General features: G+C 36.1%; 1 protein-coding gene and 1 non-coding gene across 7 annotated transcripts in view; one reads left to right on the forward strand and one right to left on the reverse strand.

Moving 5' to 3' along the window:
- The window catches only part of Adk (adenosine kinase), a 459,652-nt gene that overhangs the window by 48,639 nt on the left and 392,269 nt on the right, over nucleotides 1–18,744 (reverse strand). The window lies entirely within an intron of this gene.
- Trnas-uga (transfer RNA serine (anticodon UGA)) lies at nucleotides 17,024–17,090 on the forward strand. The gene has a single exon. It is a non-coding gene; the product is annotated as a tRNA-Ser (tRNA).

Below are 18,744 nucleotides of genomic sequence, written 5' to 3' on the forward strand. Positions count from 1 at the left end.
TTTAATTTTTAGTTCTCGGCAGACACAACATCTTTGTTGGTATGTGGTTCTGAGGATCGAATCCGGGCCGCACGCATGCCAGGCGAGCGCGCTACCGCTTGAGCCACATCCCCAGCCTATATGTTTATTTTTATGTGGTGCTGAGGATTGAACCCAGTGCCTCATACGTGCTAGGTGAGCACTTTACCACTGAGCCACAATCCCAGCCCCTAGATATTCTTAAATCTGTTGCCATATGGCTCTAGAGATCAGGCCTGTTTCTCTAGAGGGGATGATTGTTTCTTTCTCTGTTCTCATTACTAAAGTTCTTGCTATTGTTTTAAGTGGTTACAACTAATTCTTCCTATTTATCTTAATTTTTATTGAGGTTTAATTTACATACTACAAAATGCACAAATCTTAAGTGAACAGTTTGATAAGTTTTATTAAGTGCATGTATCTATCAAGCTACAGAACAAAATGAATAGAACAGCCACTAGTCTGTGGCTATTTAAATCTAAATTCATTGGTATAAAGTAAAATTTAAAAACTCAAGGTGGGAGGGAACAAGGGGGTAAGAAAGATGGTGGAATAAGATGGACATCATTACCCTAAGTACATGTATGATTGCACGAATGGTGTGAATCTACTTCATGTACAACCTGAGAAGTGAAAAATTCTGCTCCATTTGTGTACAATGAATTAAAGAGATTTCTATTGTCATATATAACTGATTAGAACTAATAAAAAAATAAAAACCCAGTTCCTTGATTGCCCTAGTCTCATTTAAGTGTTCAATACTTATATGTGGCTAGTTGGTTACTGAAGACATAGGACACGTCCAGCAGTGCAGAAAGTTCTATTGGATGTTATAGTTTCATAAACTCAGAAAATTATTTTATGTCCCTTTATAGCCAAACTCCTCATAAAACAAAATAAATCCCCAAAAAGTGCCATTCTGATTTTATCACTTTAAATTAATATTTTCTGTTTTAGAGCTGGGGCTGTAGCTCAGCGACAGAGTACCTGCCTTGCTTATGTGAGACACTGGGTTCGATCCTCAGCACCACATATAATAAATAAATAGAAAAGGTATCGTGTCCAACTACAACTAAAAATATTTAAAAAATATTGCCTGTTTTTAATTTGAATCAGTATTTTCTCCTTAATGTTTAGCTTACCTACATACATTTTTCAAAAGAATAATGTTTCTGAGCTTCATTCATGTTGCTCCTAATATTAGGCATCCATTTCTTGTAACTGTCCAGTAGTGTGCAGAAGCCTGTTCATATTGGCTAATACGAACAGATTTGCACACATAAAGCTCTTCTCAAATCTAAGTGATGTCACATTGGCAGCTTGAAATCAGCTGAGTTGGGAGTGTTTATATCATGACACAACTGCTACCAATCTAGGCTCTTTTTCCTGGGATCTAGTCATGAAATATTTACCACTAATCTACCATTGATCCTGTAGGTAAGTACCTTTCATCCACAATGATAAAAACAGAAAAAAAGTAGATTTGCAGTATGAGGATATATTCAGGCAGAAAAGAGCAGAGAAACTGAAATCTAGCTGTCCAATAAAACCCCTAAGATTTCCTCTTTGGGTTAAAACCTAGCTGACAGGAGCAATTTTCCAAACAAGAGTAGGATATCCTTTCTGGAATTTTTCATCTGCTTTCTTCATTTCACTCAAGAGTCTTTTTAAAAAAATGTTAAGGGAGAGGGAAATATTTCTCCTCTTATGTATGGGATGCCACCAGACAGATCCTCCATAGTTTAGGCTTGCCAATGTCTGATTAAGAAGAATGGCACAATTCTATTAAAAAAAAAAAAAACAGGACTACTGTGCCAATTGCTGGCTATTCGTCTCAGGACTGGATTATTATTCCTGGCTGGGGCTTCCATTTCCTTTTCCAAGTATCATTCTAAATGTCTACTATTTATTTATTCATTGATTGATTGTGGTACTGGTGTTGAACCCAGGACCTTGTGCCTGGTAGGCAAGTGCTATATCACTGAGCTACATCCCCAGCCTTTTCTTAAAATTTCACTTTAAGACAGGGTATTGTTAAGTTGCCAAGGTTGGCCTCGAACTTGTGATCTTCCTGCTTCAAGCTTCAGAGTTGCTGGGATTACAGACCTGTGCCACCACACCCAGCTAGATGTCAAGTCTTAACAATTTGTTAGGATGCTGAACTAATAAGTTTTTTCCTCAGATGAAACAAGCAGTATCTTAGTTTCTGAGACTGGAGGAAGATGGGAGATAATTAAATTTAGGAACACTATGTCATACAGCTTCAGAGGATACTATTTATACTTTATGTAAATGGCTCTGCTAGACTTGGCCTGTTCACATACCACAATATTATTTCTTTTTCCTCAGATGACTCAGAAACCATATACAAACTGGCCAAGCTATCACAGTCAGTACTGCAAGGCTTCTGTCATTAATTGTGTGGTATGTGAAGTCTTGTCATTGGTTACATCTGGACAGAAAAAAATTGTGCCATGCTAGTTAATTCTTGGAAAAACCAAAGTAATGCCAAAAAGAAAAAAAAAAAGCCTCTATTTTTAATGTACTAACAAGCTGTTCTGGTAGTATCCTAAAGAAATAAACAAACAAAAAAAGGAATAACTGCTTCACAGCCCAGATATCAATTTATTCATCTATTTTAATAACGCACTGTAGATAATATGAGTAAATGTTCCATGTGAGCTGTAAAGCACAATGTAAGCTTTAACCATTACTTTCTATTTTAGTCACTGCTCATAAGGAAGGGAAAAATCCTCATGTTCTGATTAGCTCAACGGAAAAGCCTAGAATTCAAATGTCTGAGGTAAGGTCCACATTCTCTTTAAGTTAAGGGCATACTCCAAGAGTGAAGGAACATTTGCAGAAACGTACAGGTGTCTTCTGTTCCTTACAATCAGGTATCTTGGTTTTAAAAGCATGGAGACATCTTTTAGACCTTCCAGGAAAGTCATGGGCACAAGCTTTCACATATTTTAGAGCATAACTATGGCTGAAAATGTGGACATTTTACCTAGCATATTCCGAGACAGCAGTCATTCTAGACAACAGATAACTCTTTTTTATTGATTATACACTTAAAAATTTAATGGATAGAAATGGGATAATTGTGAAACCTAGCAGGAAGTCTATACTAGGCTCTGCAATAAATACTGACAGTAGAATTTAAAGGCTTCTAAGCTAGCAATCAAGTATATTTTCTAGTAATCTAATTTTATATATTATTCTAACAAAATAAAGAAAACTTCTGTATTTCTTAGGTATTTTCTTACTGTTTACCATGGGGATTATAATTAACACCCTAAATTTATACCAATCTAATTTGAACTGATACCAACTTAGCTTGGACAGTATAAAAAAATTTGCTCCTATACAACCCCTTATGTTGTTATAAATTACATCTTAAAATGTGCATGCCCATTAACATATAAATATTGTTTTATATATTTGAATTTTAAGTCATGTATGAAATAAAAGAGAAGTTATAAAACAGTAGTTATTTACCTGTGTAGTTACCTATGCTGAAATTATTTTTTTTTGTATGACTTTTATTACTGTCTAGCATTCTTTCATTTTAGCTTGAGGCACTTCCTTCAGCATTTCTTGTAGGACAGGTCTATTAGTAAAGAATTCCTTTTGCTTTTGTTTATTTGGAAATGCTTTAATTTCTCCAGGACAGTTTTTCCAACTTCTGTATTCTTAAATCCATTTTTTTTCAGATGGTAAGTTTTATACATATATATACCAACTCACCAAGTAGGTTTACCACAATTCACAATGCATTTTAATTTATTGAAAGTCAAAGAAGATAAAATTGCAGTGTGGACAAAGATCAGTGTTGAGCTCAGGATAAGAAAGCTTTTTGGAAATTAGTTGCTGATTGTACTTTGATAATTAAAATACACAAACCTATGATCCTTTTAGGCTTACCTAATTAGTATCAAATGAGTTTACTTAATTACAGCTATAAATTAAATGCATAGGGTTTGCCTCATCTCAAAATAATTACATGTGCATTGTAATGTGAATTATGGAACATTAATTTATACTTTATCGATTACTCCCTAAACAGAGACTGAGACTCATTAGGACAGCTATTACCATAGCAGTTCTTGATAACTATTTTCTAGAAAAGGTTTCTGAATAATGTTTGCATACATTTTGTTTTTGTATTGGGGACTGAACCCAGGGCACTGTGTTTTGTATTGGGGATTGAACCCAGGCTGGGCCATATCCTCAGCCCTTTTCATTTTTTATTTTGGGACTAAGTTTCTGAGGCTGGCCTTAAACTTGAAATCATTCTGCCTTAGCTCAATCTAGAAAAACAGCCTAGGATTTCAGGACAGCTGAGGCAAAGAAAGAGACAGGAAGACACTGGCTCTTGAAAATAAAATTAAATTTAAAAATTCTGAAAAAAATATTTACTGTTATAAAAATGAATACAGAGTTATTAAAGGAATAAATGAAGACTTGTAAGAGAGAGAGAAAGCATTCGAACTCTAGAGGTTTTCTTTTAAGGAAATGACTATGTTGATCAGTTGGGAAAAAACATTCAGTGCAAATGGGGCTCACTCAATATACAATTTAATACCTTTTAATTTTGGGTTGAGGGGACTTCAATCACAAATTAAAATAAATAAAACACAATCTCATGAACATACAATAGATTTTTCCATAAATATAAAGTGGATTTAAGAAAAAATGTAGGATTTTCGGGGCTGGGGCTGCGGCTCAGTGGCAGAGCACCTGCCTCGCATGTATGAGGCCCTGGGTTCAATCCTTAGCACCACATAAAAATAAATGAAAGTATTGTGTTTGTCAACAACTAAAAAAAAAAAAAAAAAGAAAGAAAAAATGTAGGATTTTCATGCTTAAAACACCCAAACTTCAGACCAGCCCCTTGCCTTAGATGCTTAAAGGGCACCCATAGTTTCTCACACTTTCCTTTCTTCTCTTATAAGACAACTCCCACCAATAACTGAATGAGTTTATATTGTTTCCCCTCATTTTTCTTCAATATTTTGCTCCATGTGCCAAAAGAAACTCTGCTGCTACAGAGCCTGAGAACCCCACTTGCTTACTGTAAACACTAACATGTTGTCTAGGAGCACCAGCAGTCAAGTCTGAGCAGGTATGTCAAGGCTTTCCTATGCATTTTCCATTTCTAACTTTGACCAATATAGCTTTTTTTCCTCACTATATTTGTAGTTTTCTGCCATTCTCTCTCTTTAAATATAGACTGAGGGGAAGACCTCAGCATAATAACTCTGTTTTAATTCAGCCCAATTTTAGCCTAAAGCAAACATCTAATTACTCGTGATTAAGTCTAAAGAACATAACCTACTCAATGCTCAATGGGTTTGTTTGAATCTAACTAGTGGATTGCCCTCATCTTTCACTGCCTTTCAGTCTTCCTTTTCTTCTGTGTTATCTTAATCCTCAAAGTGACTGAAGAATCATAAACTGTCATTCTCCTGCTACATACAATATCTGTATTATGCAACTCACATTTCAAGGGATTTATATTATTAGCCTTGAATAATGTGTTCAAAGTCAGATTAAATTCAGACCACTCTGTGATAAATGACAAGATGCATGAGGGCACTGTAATCTAGGCAACCATAATTATACAATTATTGATGAAGTTCCTGTTGATAAACAATGCAAACATTAGGAAATACTATTTTGCAATTAAATGATGAAGAAAGCTGTTTATTGCCTTCCATTCTATCCTCTGCTAATAAGATTGAAGTTGCAGATGTTCATGTATGCTGCATTGATGTTAAATGGTGCATGATGCTCTAGGTGGTTCCCATAACCTTGCTTTGTCTACTATGAACTGACTCAATTGATATGATAATAGAGAAAAGAGCTGGGCTGAACTGGCACAATTTGCATAGCCTTGAAATTTGCCTTTATTGGACAGCCAACTGCTCCTAAAAGTTCTTGTTCAGTTGTCACTGACAACCATGTGTTAGACAAACAATATTTTGAAATTAACCACACAGGTGGGAACATCCCTTAATGAAGTTTTCATCCCATCAAGCAAGGCACTCATCACTGCATTTATAAGGCTAACAAGTGGAAATTTTGTGATCTTTTTTTTTGGTTCAGTTACTACAAGAGCAAGTATAAAGAGGGCGGACATCAGAGGTCATGAAACTCTGGTAGTAGCATTTGCAGCTTTTTGATGTAGTGTTTAACAGAGAAACACCTTCTTCCTTTTCACAGAATATGTATTTCCATCTCTTATTAAATATTATACTTTGGTTAAGAAACAATAAAATTTCAGTGTTATTCAATACTGTACTTTGTTCATGAAGAGAGAGAGAGAGAGAGAGAGAGAGAGAGAGAGAGAGAGAGAGAGAGAAACATTAAAAAACTCCATATAGGAATTGTAGGAGTTGCTCTGATGTATAAAAATAAAATGGCACAATAGATGATTTCAAACATTGCAAAAAAACTGAATAATGTCCAAAAACATATTGAACACTGGTAGGAGTAGAACCAGAAAATCATAATAAATGTAAAGGAGAATTAAGAATCGCTAAGCTTAGAATTTATGAGTGTACATGATGAATAAAATATTAAGAAATTGTAATTTACCTTGGAGGTGAAAATAAACAATTAGCAAAAAAGAGAAAATGCAAATAAATGAAAATTATGCAATTTTGAAACAAAAATTCTAGAAAAGCTGACATAGAGAACAATTTTAATGAAAGTATAATACAATATAAGAAACACACTTGTACTGCTTAGAGGTTAAATATTTAACTCCTCAAAGAGTAAATTAGTTGGTTAAGATTTGAGATAAAGAAATTTAAAGAAGCACCAGAGGAAAGAAACATGGAATTAATTTTTTAAAAAATTTTTTAGATGTTGATGGACCATTATTTTATTAATTTATTTATATGTGGTGCTGAGAATCGAACACAGTGCCTCACAAAAGCAGGCAAGCACTCTGTTACTGAGTCATAGCCTCAGCCCTGGAATTGGTGTTTTAAAAAAGGGCAACAAGATTGGGCTTTAAACTAAACCTAAGTCTTTTTTTTTTTTTAAACATTTATTTTTTAGTTGTAGGTGGATACTGAAAGGGTAAAGTTTCTTAGCTGCAAAGCCTGAGTTAAAAAGTAAAGTTTCTGAACTCCACACAGAACCTGAAATTCCTGAGGCAGTTAAGACAATGCCCAGTACTGACCATTTAGTTGTTTAATAAACAGTTTGGCACGTAGGCATTCAGGGCCCAAACCAATCAGTTTGAATGTATCCCATCTTTAGGAATGACCAATCACCCCCACCCGACCTGTTCCCACCAATGAATGTGCTAATCATGTATGAGTTGTTGTTCAATTTTCCCGTGCCTCATGATGATTTGTTCTGATGTATGCAAAGCCCCCGCCCTCCCCAAAAAGTGTACTTAAACACTGCTTAACCTCTGCTCTGGGCTCTGGGCTGCTCTCCCTTCCTGAGTGAGCAGCAAAAAAACTGAGCCCCAGCATGCTGGATTCTCAATAAATCCCCTTTTGCTGATTGCATGAGCCAGTCTCTTGGTGGTCTCTTCCTCTGACGTTCACCGGACCCTTACAGATACAACACCTTTATTTTATTTTTATGTAGTGCTGAGTATGGAACCCAGTGCCTCACATACTCATACTAGGTGAGCACTCTTCCTCTAAGCCACAACTCAAGCCCCAAAACTCAAGTCTTTAGCTTAACTCAAGGTCTGAAAAACAATAGCTTGTTCTGAGTTTTTGGTTTTAGTTGATTTAGACATTAAATTGGACCTGGGTGTGGTGACATATGCCTGTAATCCCAGTGGTGCTAAAGGCTAAGGCAGGAGGATTGTGAGTTCAAAGCCAGCCTCATCAAAAGTGAGGCGCTAAGCAACTCAGTGAGACCCTGTCTCTAAATAAAATACAAAATAGGGCTGGGGATGTGGCTCAGTGGTTGAGTGCCCCTGAGGTTCAATTCCTGGTACAAAAAAAAAAAAAAAGAGCTAGGCTCAGTGGCACATGCCTATAATCCTAGTGACTAGGGAGGCTGAGGCAGGAAGATCAAAAGTTCAAAGCCAGCCTCAGCAAATTAGTGAGGCCCTAGGTAACTTAGTGAGACCCTGCCTCAAAATAAGAAATAAAAGGGGTGGCGCTGTGGCTCAGTGGCTAATTAATAAATAAATAAATACATAAATAAAGAGAGACCTTTCATTTTGAGCATTAGTTTTATTATAAGACTAGATTATAAACCTGAAGGAAAATGTGGCACATTGTACACTGCATTTGGTGTCTCTTTACTGGACTCTTCCTTGTGGGAGGACTGTTGTCTGTTCATAAGGACGTACTTAACTTCCCACTCAATTAATACAAGGATAGACCTTGCGATCCTGCTTCTCTTCCCCCCTCTAATATGACTATAGCATGTTCCTTATAGGCTCTGCCCTTCAGAGTTGCTCTTAGGATGAAGAAAGGAGAAGTGCCTTAGCTAACCTGTTTGAGAGACAAGAATATATTTTTAAAAAATCTATTGTTGTAAATTATTGAGACTTTGAGGGCTGTTGGGCTGATACCTTAGCCTAATCTGGTTAATAAAAGAATAAGAAAGGTAGCATCAGTATTTAAATCCTAAACATTCAAAATTATGACTTGAAGGGCACAGAATATTTGAATTTGATAAAGCCTTCAATTATATGAGAAGCCCCAACCCCTGGCTTTTTAAAAATTTTGAAACAGGGTCTCCTCGATAAGTTGCCCAGGCTGGGCTTAAACTCAGGGATGGTTTAGTCTCATCTTCCTGAGTAGTGGGGATTACAGGTATGTGTCAACATGCCTGGCTTTCAAGAGATGTTCTTAGAGTACTGGGATGAACATGGAATATGATAAAGTGGGACTATCAGGATAGTCTGGTCAGGGTTATTCCTGTTCTCCAACAGATTCCTAAGCAAAACGGGAGATAGGAATATTAATATAAGTTTAACCTGGTTCTAGGAACTTTGGATAATGGCAGTCTATTTAATTCAGACCAAAAATCATCAAGAACCATTCAAAATCTAGTCAAAATATATTTGTAAGAAATCTGCTTGAAGGCATTGAATACCCAACAAAAGAATGGAGAATTACTAGAATAGGATACTGAGAGGTAGGTCTGGTGTTTGATACTGCTAAGAGGACAGAGTTTGAAATCTAGAGGCTTCTAAAAGAACTCTCCCTGCTTAACCCTCCTCATTTGAGGATAAGAACTAAAGGGATTAGGGGGAATGAATAAGGCATAGGAAGGCCTAACCAAAGGACTATAGCTTAGCTTCAAATCTTCTAAATTCCTAAATTTAGATTAAGATGATTCCAGTGTACTAGTGTTCCAATGCCTGCCAAAAGCAAACATGAATCATTCTATGCCTCAAATTATTTCTACAAACAATTTTGGAAATACAACATTTTACCACAATAAAAAAATAAAGAGTAATATGAGGAGGCAAGCAGAAAATTGAAACCAGCAGAAATTACACAATAGAAACTAGATGAAAGCAGCTGCAGATATTGAATTTATGAAACAGAAACTGAAAACACTATGCTTACTGATCAAGACTTAAGAACAAAACAGACAATTTCAACAAGAGTCTAGAAACGATCAAAATGGGAATTTAAATCAAGAACTCAATAAACAGGTTTGCCAGGCATGGTGGCACATGTCTGTAATCCCAGCAATTTGGGAGGCTGAGACAGGATGATGGTGAGTTCAGAGCCAGCCTCAGCAACTTAGTGAGATCCTGTCTCAAAATACAAAACATAGGGGCTGGGGATATGGCTCAAGAGGTAGCACACTCACCTGGCATGCATGGGGTGCTGGGTTTGATCCTCAGCACCACATAAAAGTAAAATAAAGATGTTGTGTCCACCGAAAACTTTATATATATATATATATATATATATATACACACACACACACAAAATATAAAGGGGTAGGATGTGGCTCAGTGGTTAAGTGCCCCTGAGTTCAATCTTTGGTACAAAAACAAACAAACAAAAAAACCCTAAAAACAACAAAAACCAAAACAAAACAAAAATCAAAGAACTTAATAAATAGATTTAAATGAAATAAGAATTCAGTGGATAGGTTTAACAGAAGATTTGGATCACCTTAGAAAATTGGTGAAGTGAAAAAGAGATCAGAAGAAATACCCAAAATGAAACACAGTGAAGTTGGATAAAATATATTTTACATAGTTGTTAAAAGTACAGTAGGGGCTGGGGCTGTATGTAGCTCAGTGGCAGTGCACTTGCCTAGCATGTGTGAGACACTGGGTTCAATCCTTAGCACCACATAAAAAAATAAAATAAAGGCACGCTGTCTATCTACAACTACAAAAAATGTAAAAAAAAAAAAAAAAAAAGTACAGCTAGGTCAGTGTCAGAGCACTTGCCTAGTACACATGAGGGCACTGGGTTTGATCCTTAGCACCACATAACAGATAAAATAAAGGCATGCTGTCTATCTACAACTACTACTACTACTACTACTACTACTACTACTACTACTACTACTACTAAAATAAATGTAGAATTAGGACCAATGGATAAATGTTATAAAGAAAGAAAATTCAGGGGCTAGGGTGTGGCTCAGTGGTAGAGTGCTCACCTAGCACAAGTGAGGCACTGGGTTCAAACCTCAGCACCACATAAAAATGAAATAAAGATATTGTGTCCACCTACAACTAAAAAATAAATGTTAAAAAAAAAAAAAGAAAGAAGATTCAGCTGGTATGGTGGCACATGCCTATAATCCCAGCCACTCAGGAGACTGAGGTAGGAGGATCACAAGTTCAAAGCCAGCCTGAGCAACTGAGTGAGGCTCAGTTTATGTTTTAGAGACATAAAAAGGGCTTGTCTCAAAAACATAAAAAGGGCTGGGGATATGGCTCAGTGGCAGAGCTCCCCTGGGTTCAATCAATCCCTGGTACCAAAAACAAACAAACAAACCACACACACACACAAAAACAAAAACAAACAAACAGACAAAACAAGAAGGAAAGTAAATTTCTGCCCAACAGAAGGAAAGAATTTCTGACAATTTAGGGTTTAGAGTTTACAAAATTGTGATGAATGGATCACTAGTTGTTTAGAGAGGATTTCTGAAATAAGCTGGGAATAAAATAAATTTATCACTATGTCCTTTTCAACTTTCAGACATTAGGATTTTATAAGAATTCGAAGAGTGAACTGTGAGAAAAAAATATCAACTGAACCATCTCAGGAGAAAAACTTTGCAAAAGCACAGTATGATACTAAATATGTGAAATTATGTAGTATGCATGCATACAAAACTCAGTAGATAGAGGTCTGGAAGGATAATCACTGTCATTACATTGTCAATATTTGTTTGCTCTGGGGGAATTAACTAAAATTTTATATAAAATTTTATATAAGGGAATCTGCTTAAAATGATATCAGTAATCATGAGATCACCAGCACTGGACTAATTAAGTAGGGGTTCTCAGACTTTGTTGGCTTCAGGTTCCTATAATATTCTTTTTTTTTTTTTTTTTGGTACCAGGGATTGAACTCAGGGGCACTGCACCACCGAGCCACATTCCATGCCCTATTTTTGTATTTTATTTAGAGACAAGGTCTTACTGAGTTGCTCAGTGCCTTGCTGTTGCTGAGACTGGCTTTGAACTCAAATTCTCCTGCCTAAGCCTCCCGAGCTTCTGGGATTACAGGCACATGCCACTGCGCCTGGCCTACTGTAATAGTTTTAAAATTTGTCAAGGACTTCAAATAGGTTTTGGTGATGTGAGTTATAATACTAATATTTATTAGATAATGAAAGAGATTTAAAAATATTTATTAATAAACCTGTTACACCTTGACATATTTTTGAAATATAACTGTATATTCCAAACAAAAATATTAATCACAAATATGGCAATTATGTTTTTGCTAATCTCTTTGATGTCTGGTTTAAGAGAAGACAACTGGATTCTCATATCTTCATCTGTATTCAATCTGCTGTGATGTCACACATTATGTGGCCTCTGGAAGACTACTGCAACTGAGAGTCAAAAAGGCAAATAATAACTCTGAATTTCTATGAAATAGTTTTGACTTCATAAAAGGGACTCCTTGAAAGACTATCAAAGACTCCAATCGGGTTCACACTTTGAGAACTGCTGCATTAGAGTGAGGGATGGTGACCCTGCTCACTCTAGCTGTAATTACTAGAATGTGTTGGCTCTGCTGTGCTCACAGCTATGGCTAGTGGGAGAGGCCAATAGGAAATTCATGTGCTACAACTTAGAAAATAAGTTTCACCCAACAGTGCATAGATGAAAGCAAGCTGGCTAACAACAATGTTTTTTACTTTTCTAGGTAGATAAAGTACAACTGTGCTGACCCCTATATATATGTCTGAATTAAACACTCCAGTCTGTAATTGCTTTTCCATTGTTGGAAACAGAATTAAAGTTTGATCTAAATGCACTGAACAAACTAGACTAGTGGAGGCCTGATGTGAGAGAACTAACGAAGGTCTCAAAAGTGAAGACAGGGGCGGGGGATGTGGCTCAAACGGTAGGGCGCTTGCCTAGCATGTGCGGGACGCTGGGTTCGATCCTCAGCACCACATGTAAGTAAAATGAAGATGTTGTGTCCACCGAAAACTAAAAAATAAATATTAAAAAAAAAGTGAAGACAGATTGATCTCCACTTTAAATTACTGATGCATGGAGATCTGAGACCTTGTATCAAACGTGGCAGTTACACCTTTCTGGAGCAACGACAATGAAATAAAAAGAGAAAGATGTCTGAAGCCCACACTGTACTATGAAAGACACAATTTAGCCCACTTTTATCAGAAAGAAAATTAATAGGTCTTGAGCCTCTTGCCTGAGGGCTCAGAATTTTTTGCAATGTTGTGGCAGTAGGAATTGAATCCAGGGCCTTGCACATGCTACCACTGAGCTGCAGCTCCAGCCCTAGGCTGAGAAATTCTGAAGGATTAAAGAAACCCATCACAAATGTTGAAGATAACACTCTTCCTAAGTTGGAAAGGCACAGAGTTTCTTCATTGTTAGGGAATTTACCATACCCTGGTGACAGGGTGTTTTATCCTATTTCCCATGGTGTTAAATCCTGACAGCAAAATTACATTGTATATTTAACTTAAAAAAAAAAAAGTCCAAGCCGATGGTCCCTCTAAAGAGACACCATAAGATTTATGCCCTTTTCTTCAAAGAATTACATTACATTAATATCTACTCCAAGGGTTGTTAAAACTATAGCCTGTGAGTTAAATCTGGCTAGCTACCTATTTTTGTAAATAAAGTTTTACTGGAACATTGTCCTTCCCATTTGTTGACATTTTGTTAAGGATGGCTGTTTTCACACTACAGATGCACAGTTGAGCAATTCTGACACAGATCGTGTGCCCTGTAAGGCAGAAAATATTTCCTATTTGGACCTTTACAGAAAAGATACAGAACCGGAAGGTACATAAGAGATTTTCTTACAATTGAGTAAAATAAGATCCACAGAATTGAAAATGCAGTATACTGAGCACACAGGACAAATGGAAGATTTGTACATGGGATTCCCTTTTTGCTATTTTCCAGCACACTCATTCCACACAAGGAACACTCTGCTCTGCCTAAAGCAAGAGTCCTGCCGAGTCTCTTAAAAGCCACATATGGTCTTGGCACAGAAATTGTTTTTTCAACACCTGGGTAACCAGGCTGTGTAGGTCCCAGGAGTGAAGCAGTGCCCACAGCTTCAGCTCTAGCCATCCCCTGAGGAGTTAGATCTGAGAGCAAGCCACTTTCAAGGCCCTGCCTCATTAGTTCCTGCTGCCACCAATCTAGCATAGAGAAAGCCGATCCTTCCCCCATGCCTGCTACACCAAGGCCAGTCTTGGGTAAAAAGGTTTTGTTCATAGAGGATTTAATTAAGTCATCACTGTATAATGAAACCCCAGAGCTTCAGCCAGTAGTAGTCTATGCTACTTCAGTGGAGCTAAATTTGTGCATTTTAATTAAAAGGAGTAGGTTCTTTTAGAAATTGGTGTTTTTCTTAAACATATAAATATAAGATACGGAAAGTACATGGTATTTATCATCTTATCCTCCCACAAAATCATTCTTGCTACTTTGTAATGACAGGCTATTTTAATATTCTGATTTGTCTATACTTAATGAAAACTTTGCAAATCATAAGTGATGAAGTTTCACCAACAAAGCCATTGTTGTTTTTTTAAATGTAATATATACAGCCTCAAGTTGCTTAATTATTTTTAATGATGGCATAGAATAAAAACATTTTACCTATTTAAATAGCTTTTATATTTTTCCTTTTACACATAAAAATGACATGAATGTCTTCACATGTAGACGCTCCCTTAGTTTTTGTGTTGCCTAACCTGGTCTAGAATTTGAACTCACGGGCTCAAGAAATCCTCTTACCTTAGCCTCCCAAGTAGCCAGGATTACAATTATGCACCACCACGCCCAGATATCCCATATTTTTGAATAGATACTTAGATTAACTTCTAAGACCTCAAATTACTATATAAAAGTGTATGAATAGTTTTAGCAATTTATACTCTAACAACATTATAGGAGAATCTCATTGAACACATGCCAAGCATCAATGGCAATTCCTTTAAGAGATTAAAGGGGATATGGCTCAGTGGCAGAATGTTAGCTGGCATGTGTAAGGCCCTGGTTTTGATCCCCAGTACTATAAAAAAAAAACAACAACAACAACTAATATTCACATATTCCAATTTGAACCTTCTTATAAAAATCTCTTCATCTTCTAACATATCTATCTTTAACTTCAAACAATCTTCAATAACTAGAGTTCACACTGGTCTAAAACATAGCCAGATGACACTGTTAGAAGCCATTAATAGATTCAAGAATAAAAATTCATTAATAAAAGCAAATATGTTTAATGATTAAAATTTATTAAATATATCTATTTTGATATGGGGCATCTGAGACATTGATTTTTCTCTATCTCTTGCAAGAAGAAAAAAATCAAAATAATATATTGATATATCATGAAATTTGCTTAAAACCAAATTTAATATCCAGCCCACAGATTGCAACTCAAGAAAAATAGTCATCCAGAATAGCACAAATTCATAAATATGCAAATCTGTATATTTTACTAAGGTATATTACTCTTTAAGGTTGTAGTTAAAATCAGGCCACTTAATTCACTATAATTTCAGGTAGCCTAGATTATTTCAAATTGTGTACATATATTTAAAAATGGCCAACTTATTTTTTTCTCTTTACAAGACAGTTTGTCTTGTTATGTTTCCAGGCTGGCCTTGAACGCCTAGTCACCTGAGATCCTTCCACCTCAGTCTCCTGAATAGCTGGATTACAGATGTAGACCACTGTGCCTGGCTCTTTTTTATACAGATAATGGTGCAGGAAATAAAATATTATATTTGACCATTCTAAGATAAAATTAATTTATTAACATCTTTATCAAGGCATGATTGACATAAAATAAACTGCACATATTTAAAGTGTACAATTTGAATTTGTATACGCCCATAAAGCTACCACTACAATTAAAGTAATGAACATATTCATCACTTCTGTAAGTTTTCAAGGGTTTCTTGGTAAGTTCCTGTATCTTTTCTCCTCCCCTGTCCCCACTACTTATAGCATCAAATTTTGATTTGGATCTCTAATCCACTAATGATTCAGGTAACACTGCCTGTAACCAGTGGATTTTTATCTCCACACCTGGATACGTAATTTGATACTGAGGTTACTTTCTAGGAAAATTTTTGGGCTTCAAACATTTTACTAAGTACCAGTCTCTGTGTAGACTGACAACCTGGTCATATCCTAAGGTATAACTACAGATGTTAAGCATTAGTCAATGATTAGTGGCCAAACAGCAATATTTTAAAACAATTGAAAAAGGAATTAAAAATTTGATTATTCAGAATTGATCCTTTGGAAAATTCACAGCAATTCTGTTTATTCTTCAGTTATGCTATACATATTTAAAGATTTTTCTTTCCGGGCTGGGGATGTGGCTCAAACGGTAGCGGCCCAGGTTCGATCCTCAGCACCACATACAAACAAAGATGCTGTGTCCGCTGAAAACTAAGAAATATTCTCTCTCCTTTCTCTCTCTCTTAAAAAACAAACAAACAAACAAAAAAACCACATTTCTTAATCTCAAAAAAAAAAAGATTTTTCTTTCCTTATGAGTTAAGACAAACATTCATTTAGTGATATTTTTCAACAACTATTTTTTTTGGGAAAAAAAACCAATACCAATAGTTAATAATCAATTCTAGGGTGTTGATTTGGTTTAAGAACCTATGATAGGGCTAGGGATGTAGCTCAGTGTTAAAGCGCTTGCCTCACATGTGCAAAGCCATGGGTTCAATTCCCAGCACCACCCTCATAACAACAACCTCCCCACAAAACACCTTTGATGATATTCAGAATTCTACTGATGAAACACATCTAGTGTTATTCTTCTCACACACATGAAAAAAGACCTCCTAGGTATTTTTTTTTTAAAGAGAGAGAAACAGAGAGAGAGAGAGAGAGAGAGAGAGAAAGAGAAATTTTTAAATATTTTATTTTTCAGTTTTCGGTGGACACAACATCTTTATTTATTTTTATGTGGTGCTGGGGATCGAACCCAGCGCCCCATGCATGCCAGGTGAGCGCGTTACTGCTTAAGCCACATCCCCAGCCCCCTCCTAGGTATTGCATATTGATTCAGATGGTGAATGTCTATAAATTATATATTACCTGACACTGAGTTATCATTTATCTTTTTATATAGTCACTAAATCCTTTGAAATCCTTTCATGATGTCTTGCCTTTAGTGATATGATTCTTGATCCTAGATTCTGGTACCTATGCTCAGCTTGCACATATTGAAACATCTTCCAGTGCAGAACACTCCACTCATTCTTAAGACTGTGCCTCTGTACATGCTGTTTCTTTGTCTTAAAATGTTGTTCTCTGCCAAGCTGGGGATGTAGCTCAGTTGGTAGAGCATTTGCCTTGAATGCACAAGGCCCTGGGTTTGATCCCCAGCACACAAAAAAATAAAATAAAAAATAGAAATTTTGTTCTCTGCCTTTGTTTGGCAGACTTTCTAATTTAAGATGTTGTACAAAGCACTTCTTTGACTCTTCCAGACTGTTAGTTGTTCTCCTTTTTGGGATCCTTAACACCTTTAACATTTATCTATTATAGTTGTGTTTTTTTTGGATTTTTTTATTATTAATTTTTAATTTATACATGACAGCGGAATGTATTACAATTTTTATTACACATATAGAGCACAATTTTTCATATCTCTGGTTGTATACAAAGTATATTCATACCAATTTGTGTCTTTATATATGTACTTTGGATAATAATGTTTATCACATTCTACCATTGTTACTAATCTCATACCCCCTCTCTTCCCCTCCCACCCCTCTGCCCTATCTAGAGTTCGTCTATTTCTTCAGTGCTCCCCTTTCCTACCCCACTATGAATCAGCCTCCTTATACAAGAGAAAACATTTGGCATTTGGTTATTTTAGTTCTTATTACAACAAATGGGATTGTTTCTTTACACCTCTCTATATTTTACATATTATGAGTTCCAGAACCTTACCCAGTTCCTGGAACATAGTAGGCTCTCAACCTCATAAGAAGAAAGGAACAAATTATATTACCTAATTTTCATTAGTTTTTTTTTTTTTAAACTAGAGATTGAACACAGGGGTGCTCAACCACTGAGCCACATCCCCAGCCCATTTAAAAATTTTTTGAGACAGGGTCTTGGCTTGGGGCCTAAGTTGTGCTGAGACTGGCCTCAAACTTGTGATACTCTTGCCTCAGCTGTGATTACAGGTGTGTGCCACCACGCTTGGCTTGTTTCCATTAGTTTGCTACCATTCTATTTATTTATTTAGTGGGACTGGGGATTGAACCCAGGTCCTTCTGCATGCAAGGCCAGCACTCTACCACTGGGCTACACTGCCAGCTCAACTTGCCACCATTTCTAATTTCAATTCCTATTGGTGCATATTCACATTGTTGTTCAAGTTAGTTTGCCTGATTATATCCTCTCCTTCCTCCAGTCTAATTTACATTACCACAGAATTATATCTCCTGACCTACTGTTTTGAACATATTATTTCTGTCCTCCAAACTCTTAAATACTTTCTTACATCCTTTTAATTGAGGCCCAACTCTTTAGCCAAGACTCAAATATTACTTCAAATCTAGCTGTCAGTTATCTTTCTTGCTTTATTACCTTTTAATTTACCTTTAGAGAACACTACACTAGACACACAGAAGTATTTGCATTTTCTGAAAATCATAATTTAGGTTGTATCCTGAATACTATGACTAAGATGTTGTAGGGCAGGCAGATGACAAACTACATCCAGAAACTGTAAATAAGGTTTTCATGGAATGCAATCATGCTAACTTGTTTATGTACTGTCTATGTATTCTTTTGCACTACCAGTGCATAGCTGAGTATTTACAATAGAAACCAGAAGGTCTGTGAGCCTAAAATATTTATTTTCGGGTTGTTTAAGAAAAAATTGTTGTAGAGACCAATTAATTGTATTTTTATGAAGAGGATTACTGTTTTTTTTTAAATAGTCAGGTAAACTTAGCTACACTTAAATTTGAAATTCTGCACCCTACCAATGGACAAAAATTTCCATTCAGTTCTTTTAGCTTTAGAAG

This window comes from Ictidomys tridecemlineatus, chromosome 1, assembly GCF_052094955.1.
Source record: "Ictidomys tridecemlineatus isolate mIctTri1 chromosome 1, mIctTri1.hap1, whole genome shotgun sequence".
NCBI lineage: Eukaryota > Metazoa > Chordata > Mammalia > Rodentia > Sciuridae > Ictidomys > Ictidomys tridecemlineatus.